The sequence below is a fragment of the Falco biarmicus genome, chromosome 5 (assembly GCF_023638135.1).
Source record: "Falco biarmicus isolate bFalBia1 chromosome 5, bFalBia1.pri, whole genome shotgun sequence".
NCBI classification, from domain to species: domain Eukaryota; kingdom Metazoa; phylum Chordata; class Aves; order Falconiformes; family Falconidae; genus Falco; species Falco biarmicus.
The window spans coordinates 41,110,871-41,120,113 of NC_079292.1; positions in this window are offsets into that span (position 1 = coordinate 41,110,871).

A 9,243-nucleotide genomic window follows, 5' to 3' on the forward strand; every position below is an offset into this window, starting at 1 on the left:
AATATGATGGTGACCAGTTTCTCTTTTAATAGCATTATGTACATGTGTCTTATTATAGGGCCCTTCTAGGTACAGTAAGGAAGCTAGTACAATAAATGAAATATTTGTAGGGAATAGAAAAAGACTGTCCATCTGTCCCAGTTATTTTGGGACAGATTCACCTGTCCTGGAGCAATGCAGCAGCATGCTGTACCCTTTGACCCTGAAGATGTTATTAAAGCTTTGGAAACTGGCAGCAGCCATAAAATAGGAAATAGGGGGAAGATGGACCATGTGAGAGAATGGACAGAGGAAGCTTCCTGGAAAGGCTGGGGAAATAAAGAAAACTCTTACCCTCTCACCTTCTTTAAACTACTTAGATCTATAAATTGTTAGAACACTTTATAATTTAGTCTTTTGTTCAAAATACTGCCTGAAACTATGATCTGTGAGAGGATCATGGATTTCAGCTGGTTAATCCAACATTAAAAAAAAATAATCCTTAAAACAAGTCTCTAACACCATCACTTTCCGAAGAGGACAGAGGTACACAATAGAAGTTGTATGAAATAACCAAGACATTCAGAAAACACCTTGCTCTGTTTTTCATATCACCAGATACCTGACATAACAACACTGCTGTAAATCATACCAAGGTATAGCAGATGCTGGACAGACTATTGGATAAGATCTGTATTTCACATCAGCAGAGTTGTAAATATGATTTATTCTTAGGAATATAAGCCATCTTCTGAGAAATCACTGTATGTTTTATATACTGCCTTCTGAATCCTTTGTATCAGACTGGGAGCAGTAGATCCTGCTACTGTCTAATTAAATGTGAATTACAAGTTCTATTATATAAACTCTCTTCCACATGCTCCGCTTTATTCCTGATATGTCACAGAGGTGAAAAAAAATCCAAACTATGAAAATGAAATTTCCAAGTAAAATCCTGTAGGACCTAAGCTTTCCATGTGTGGTTTCTGCAGGGAGAAGCATAGTTTTAAAAGTTTGAGTTACATCCACATAACTAGCTTTCAACATGTGTTAAAATCATGCACGAAAGTCAGGGTGCATGCTGCAGTAAGATTTTGTACACATCTGCAACATAACTTGTCAGGGAATCAATTTCTTTTCACACTTCAATATTTCACTTGCATGTGTTTTTTTGCAACTTGCTGAGATCTAATGCCAAGCCAGATTTGACGGAAATTACTTCAGTCATTTGAAACTGAGCTCTTGAAGCTTTTTATGTAACTGGATTGAAAGAATGCTAATTCCATCTGTGTTTGCTCAAAATGATGGTGATTCCTAAGCACAGCAGAGTTTCCTGGTGAATGGTTAAGTTCAGCCGGGAGTGCTGTGAAATGCTTTAGCTAAATCTAGACTTCTCAAAAGCCTGACTAACCTGGCAAAGTTTATATTGCTTTCAGGATGTCAGGACTGTAAAAAAAAGAAACAGCAGGAGGTAGGAAGAGAAGTAAGTGTTGAGGCAAACTGCCTCCTCAGAAATTAAAATGGCAACAACAGGGTGCCCTGAATATTCTAACGTTGTAGGCTGGATGCCAGTTTTGCTCCTACCTCATAAGGCAGCTATGGCTTGCAAGGTTCAGGAGGCTTGCAAGTGGCTTGCGTGAGCAGCTACAGCAGAAGCCCATATCCAACACAAGCCCACCCAGGCTCTCCTTCAGGCTGCCCCTTACTGCTGCATGCAGAGCAAGACAGCGGTGTAGTTTCCTGCTCTGTTTTCTGAACATTGCCTATGTCCCCCAATGCACTGGAAACATTTACAAGCCAAACAGAGAACATACTGAGCTGTGATAGAACCCCAGCCTGGCCAGAGTGCAGAAATCTAATTTTCCTCTCTTTCCACCCTGCCCTTTCCTGGAAAGAGATACCAAAGCTTCCTCAGGCTGCCTGTGGGAAATCACATCATAAAGTCATACAGGTAACACTCATCCAGCACAAGTGCACAGTGCAAGTCACTGCAACATTTTTTGGTGTAAGCTACACTTAACTAGTCAGCTTATAACAGGTTCATGCCTCACATCATGCAAGTGCCGTGCTTTTTATCTAAACTATGTCCTAACCTTCAAGCTACACAAAGCAGCAGTTATAAACCAGAATAGTCTGGGGATGGTACAAGAACAAAGAATTAAACTTACAGTCAAAACTTAAATCCCTCCTGCAGAGCTGGGGCTTTGTTCCTAGTTTGCTGAGTACCTGTGCTACTTCTGTCACTGCTGTTCTGTGGTCTCTGGGCTGCAGCTAACCAGAGTGCTTTGCACCCAGGTTAGCATAACTTGACAGTGAGTCAATTTCTTAGACCAGGGCACTGAGTCTCCTCATGTATGATTATCACTGAAATGTCAAGGGAGTGACTTTTGAGTGAGGGGGGGAACTTTAGAGCAAAATCTGCCTAAAAGACTACAGCAGCTCTGCAGTAATGACATCACCCCGCCTGAGCTTGCCAAGCTTGTATGACTTTGAGGAACATGCTTTTGCAGACTGTTGTCTACCATGCTCAGGTTAGATGAAACAGTGTAAGACAGCTATCTCCAAGAGTGTGGAAAATGCATCTAACATAGAAAATGGCAGATAATTATGTCATTAGAAGTGCATTTTGATGCTTCAGTCCAGGGAATTTTTTGCCAGAGACTTCAGGATCAGTCTCAAGAAGTGCATGTACACTCTGGTGGGATTCATGTCTTATTCCTTTGGCTAAAACATGTCACACTAAAGCTTACTAGCAGAAAATTGGCGAAAGCATGGAATTAATTTTGCTGGAAAACAAAGTTGGAAATAATTATTAGAGTGAGTTCAAACAGACGTCTCTATAAAGTGTCATACACAGAATCCAGTGAAATTATGACTGGATAGAGCTGCCTTTAGCACGCCTAAACGAAAAGTGCATCAGAAAAGACCTGTATTCAATTACCTCATCTCTGTCTCCTGCAAGCATGCATCTGTTTCTCTATCGAGATCCTAATTCTTGGCTGTATGGAATAAAATGGCAGTAATAGTTTGAGCACCTCAGGCTGCCAGAGGCACATTGTTTGGGAGCATGGAGGCAGACGGCTCACACCATATGAGGTCTTCACACCCAGAAACAGCAGGTGTGCTGAAGTTTTTGCGTATCTGATTTTAATTGTAAAGAGCATTTAAATGACTAATTTATCTTCTTAAATCAATTTTAGGCATTTTGTCCATGCTGATAGGAGATGCCTTCACGAAAACTCATGGTCAGGAACAGCACACTCTGAATCTGCCCTGGGCTAGGTAGGACTCTTCCTCCACATGCTTCTTCTGAATTACAAAGCTTTTCATCTGCTGCTGTCACAAGGTCCTGGAAAATACATCTTCTCCTGAGACACCTCTGCTACTGATTTCTAACATAGCTTATGACGTAAAATATAGGGGCCTCCCCATTATCCTTTGGATACCTTAATTTCATAGAATCACAGAATTGTTTAGGTTAGAAAAGATCTTTAAGATCATCAAGTCCAACCATTAACCTAGCACTGCCAAGTCCACCACTAAACCATGTCCCTAAGCCCACATCTACACAGCTTTTAAATACCTCCAGGGATGGTGACTCCACCGCTTCCCTGGGCAGCCTGTGCCAATGCTTGACAACCCTTTTGGTGAAGACATTTCTCCTAATATCCAACCTAAACCTCCCCTGGTGCAACTTGAGGCTGTTTCCTCTTGTCCTATTGCGTGTTATCTGGGAGAAGAGACCGACCCCCACCTCACTGCAGCCTCCTGTCAGGTAGTTGTAGAGAGTGGTAAAGTCTCCCCTGAGCCTCCCTTTCTCCAAGCTAAACAACCCCAGTTCCCTCAGCTGCTCCTCATGAGACTTGTGCTCCAGACCCTTGACCAGCTTCGTTGCCTGTCTCTGGACACGCTCCAGCACCTCAGTGTCTTTCTTGTAGTGAGGGGCCCAAAACTGAAACCAGTATTGGAGGTGTGGACTCACCAGTGGCATGTAAAGGGGGACGATCACTTTCCTAGTCCTGCTAAGTACAGTTTCTGATACAAGCCAGGATGTTATTGGCCTTCTCGGCCACCTGGGCACACTGTAGAGGAATGAAGCTGGGTTAATTAGCATTGATAACATACAGCTCTGGGCTGGCTTCAGGGGTGTCAGGTTGGCCGATGTCAATAAGGTACAGGTGTGGCTGGTTCTGTTAAGTGGTTGAGAGCCAATGAAGAGAGAGTGGCCGAGGAAGAAGCAGGGAGAACAAGCACCTGGGGTGAGGAGAGACCAGGAGAAGGCAGCAGAGGGACTGGTATGAAGAGTATGCTGGTATGAGATGGTAAAAGACTGTTTTGCAGCTGGTTAGATTGGAGAGTGCTGCAACAGTCATACTGCTGGCTTATACTAAGGCAGCTGTCAACCCACACCCCCAGGTTCTTTTCTGCAGGGCAGTTTTCCAGCCACTCTGCCCCAAGCCTCTAGCATTTCATGGGGTTGTTGAGATCCAAGTGCAGCACCTGGCATTTCTCCTTGCTAATGGTTTTAAACTAAAAGAGGGAAGATTTAGGTTAGATACTAGGAAGAAATTCTTTACTGTGAGGGTGGTGAGGCACTGGAACAGGTTGCCCGGAGAAGCTGTGGATGCCCCATCCCTGGAAGTGTTCAAGGCCAGGCTGGATGGGGCTTTGAGTAACCTGGTTTAGTGGAAGGTGTCCCAGCCCATGGCAGGGGGTTGGAACTAGATGGTCTTTAAGGTCCCTTCCAACCCAAAACAGTCTATGATTCTATGAACCTCCTACAATTGGCTTCAGCCTGTCCTGTCCCGATCCCTCTACAGAGCCTTCCTCTCCCCAAGCAGATGAGCACTCCCCCCCCAACTTGGTTTTGTGTGCAAACTTGCTGAGGGGTACTTGATGCCCTCATCCAGATAATGATAAAGATTTTAAACAGAACTGGCCCCAGTACTGAGCCCTGGGGAACATCGTGACTGGCTGCCAACGCTACTGATCACCACTCTTTGGGCTTGGCCATCCAGCCAGTTTTTTATCCAGCAAAGAGTACGCCCATCCCAGCCATGAGCAGCCAGTTTCTCCAGGAGAATGCTGTGGGGAAATGGTGTTAAAAGCCTTACTAAAAGTCTAGGTAGACAACATGCACAGCCTTTTCTTCATTAGCTAAGCAGGTCACCTTGTCTTAGAAGGAGATCAGGTTAGTCAAGCAGGACCTGCCTTTCACAAACCCATGCTGACTGGGCCTGGTCACCTGGTTGTCCTGTACATGCTGCATGATGGCACTCAAGATGATCTGCTCCATAACCTTCCCTAGCGCTGAGGTCAGATTGACAGGCCAGATCCCCCGTCTGGTTTTTTTTTGTAGATGGGCATCACATTTGCTAACTTAAGATCAACCGGGACCTCCCCGGTTAGCCAGGACTGCTGATAAATGATGGAAAGTGGCTCAGTGAGCACTTCTGCCAGCTCCCTCAGTGCCCTGGGGTGGATCCCATCTGGCCTCATAGACCTGTGTGTGTCTAAGTGGTGTGGCAGGTTGCTGACCATCTCCCCTTGGATTATGGGAGCTTCATTCTGGTCCCGGTCCCTGTCCTCCAGCTGAGGAGGCTGGGCACCTAGAGAATGATCATATTATTAAAGACTGAGACAAAGAAGGCATTAAGTAGCACAGCCTTTTCCTCATTTTTTTGTCACTATGTTTCCCCTCACATCCCCAAAAGGATGGACATTCTCCTTAGCCCTCCTTTTGTTGCTCATGTATTTACAGACACATTTTTAATTGTCTTTTACAACAGTAGCCAAATTAAATTCTAATTGGGCTTTGACCCTTCTAATTTTCTCTCTGCATAACCTCATGACATCCTTGTAGCTCTCCTGAGTGGTCTGCCTTCTTCCATAAACTCTCTGTTTTTTCCCCGAGTTCCAGGCAAAGCTTTATGGTCAGCCAGGCCGGTCTTCTTCCCCACCGGCTCACCTTTCAGCACATGCAGACAGCCTGTTCCTACGTCTCTAAGATTTCCTTCCTGAAGAATGTCCAGCCTTCCTGGACTCCTTTGCCCTTCAGGACTGCCTCCCAAGGGACTCTGTCAACCAGTCTCCTGAACAGGACAAAGTCTGCCCTCCAGAAGTCCAAGGAGGTCATTCTGCTGACCCCACTCCTTACTTCTATTCTTTTGAAGAATCAAAAAAACTATCATTTTGTGATCACTGTGACCCAGATGGCCCCAGCTATCACATCACCCACAAGTCATTCTCTGTTTGCAAACAACAGGTCCAGCGGGGCCCTTCCCTAGCTGGCTCCCTCAGCAGCGGTGTCAGGCAGTTGCCTTCCACACAGTCCAGGAACCTCCTAGATGGTTTCCTCCCTGATCTATTGTATTTCCAGAAGACATCTGGTCATGAGAAGGGCTAGCAATGGGGATTTACTGGAGTGCAGGCCTAAACCTTAGCTGCTTAAACCTTAAGCAACCGTCTTAGCCAGGGAGGTTCCCCTTGTCAAAAAGAGCTCACAGAAAAATTACATGTCCGTAAATCTGGCAAGTAATTTAGACGTTGACTGAATCTCGTAGAGTGTAAAATAAGGAAGTTAATAAAGAATTTTTTATTTGGGTTTTGTGGTTGCTGCAGCTCATGAATAATCATATATGTGGCAGCTTTAGAAGCAATTAAGTAAAATGTCAACAAGTTAGTGAGAAATTACTGGAAAGGAAGTTAAGAGAAACAGCTGACAGCTAATATGCATGCTTCTTGTTAAACAATGGAAAGGTTTGTAAGAAAAGTCTGAACTAATGGCAGCATTCACCCGCTACAGCGAAGGAGTTGCAAGGGAGAGATACCCCAGCTCAAGGATGGAAATGCCATCTGAGAAAGGGCAAAGCTTATGTAGAAGAAGGATCATTAGGGAGACTTCGATTTAGTTGCACAGATCTTGTGCTTGGTATATTAAATAAATTGTCTTGGCCGTAAGACTGTACCCGGGACTCCCAGTGGGGAAGACATAGCACAAAGTGCTGAGTATTTCATCTGTTTCATGCACCTCATTTTCTAAGCTCTGCAACCCAAGAAGTGTATCTTCATGTTTTCCAGTCACCTGATGCAAGCCAAGATATCCAGTTAAAGCAAACTTTTTTCTCCTTTAGTCTGGTTAAGGTAAATTTATAAATTGGCAAAATCAAAATATGAAGTAAGTACTTTCCAAGTTTGCAGAACAGAATGAAACAAATGAGAGCTATTCACCACGCAAACACCACCTCCACTTACCCTATGTATTTGGGTAATACACTTGCCATGACTTTCCAGGTCCTTGACTAAGGATCTGTTGGTCACACATTTCCAGGCTGCATTCACCAGACAAGATCTGGGTTTAGAGATAACCCTTGTTTTCACGCTCAAATCACTTCATACTCCAGATCTGAACGAGGAGCCTATACTTTCTTGTACTGTGCTCTCCAGCTTTTGACAGGTAGCATCTCTTGGACCTGACTGTACCCAATTATCACATGCCAGAGGATAAACAGAATTTGCTAGCTACTGCTCAGCAGGGCTATGGACATGTGTCCCAGAGACCAAGCACTCAGAAGCTTCCCTAGTTTAATGAGTTCATTCAGCTATTCTACCACCCTTACTTAAGATCAACTGGGTTTACGTCTGTGCTGGGAATCCCTTGAAAAATACTATTTTCTGACTGTCTTATTTAAAACTTGGATGAGTTCTTTGATCTGGTTCACAGCGCGTTGTTAATACAGCTATGAGCGCAGAGCCAGAATACAAGTGAGAAACCACTGACAGATGAAAGTTGGAGAGGAAGACAACTGCTTAAACCCTAATTGCAATGAATGGGTTGAACCCTGGAACTACAGATGAAACCTGACGTGAATTGTCAGCCCATCATGTGACAACTGATCATGCTTTTCCATGGAGCAGAGCAATCTCAAATTCTACATGTGTTGACGCTTATATTTCAAAAATGTGCAACTTGCTAATCATACTTTAACAAATACACAGCTGAGATTAACACAACTGTAGCCACTTTGGCATGAGAAATGGCTTTGGAGGAAACCAAACCCCAAGCCTTTGAAGGCTACTGTCTTTGACAACCATCTTTTCCTTGGTGAATACTTTTTATTCATGCAGCACAGCTGGATGGACCAACTGCACTTTCCCAAGTGCTGAACTATGGTTTTCAGTGTCTCAGGCCCTTGGGAACTCTGACTTGGTCAGAACTTGGTCAGTGAAAGACAAGACTAAATCCTTAAGTGTGAATAAATTTACGAGGGGTAATTGGAAAGGCAGCAACTTGCAATGCTCAAAAGCAGATGCCTTCCTGGGAAGACTCGTTTCTTTCCCTTAGAAACATGATAAATATATATTTCTGCATCTCAATATCACAATGATGCATAATACTTTCAGATGTACTCTGGGATCCACCAGGCTAGATTCTGTCCTTTTCTACGGCAAGAGGCACTCCAGTCTCAAAATGCTCACAGGTAAAATACTTGCATTAATATCTTGAGTTTACAAATGCGAAGGCCTTCACATCTGTAAATACAAGTGCTTAAGATGTGTAAATCCTTTAAGCTAAGAACAGTTAGGGAATAGGAGTGTATCAGGGCAAAACTATCAAACACACTTGTCTTGGTCTCATTCTTCCTCGTATGTACAGCCACTGGTGAAGACAGAAGGTCAGGCTACAGGGACCCCTGGCATGAAGCATCCTTATCAGCTCTTAGGTTCCTGTTCACCACAGGAAACATCTTGGTGCCAACGGAGTAAGCGCCCAAACTCTGGCAGGACCAATCTCCTCAAGACATGAAGGAATGTTTGGGACATCCTTAATTCACATCTCCCAAGGTATTACTTGGCACCACTGCAGTTAAACCATCCTTCCCGTTGGCTGTCTGAGGACACAGATGATTCTACTCCTCCAGCTAGTTTTAGCTATGAACTACCCTGATGTCTGTGGGGTTATGCCTCTACTGCTATGCAAAAACAAGGGACACACCCGCTCCAGAGGGTTTTCCAGTGAATATCCCTTGAGATTTGACTGGTGAACAGCTGCTCTGAAATAAAAGGACTTGTCTGCAAAACAAGCAGATGTGATCAGGTCTTTGGGAACAGCTTCCAATTTTAATGCATGTGTTGTTGAACTGGAAAATGAGACATCTCTGCCACATTACATGGTTTCTAAGAAAGTAAGAAAGAATACATGCAGGGAAGTAGAAACGGACAGAGCCACCCCTGCCAAGGGATGTTTATGCCCACAGAAAAGCA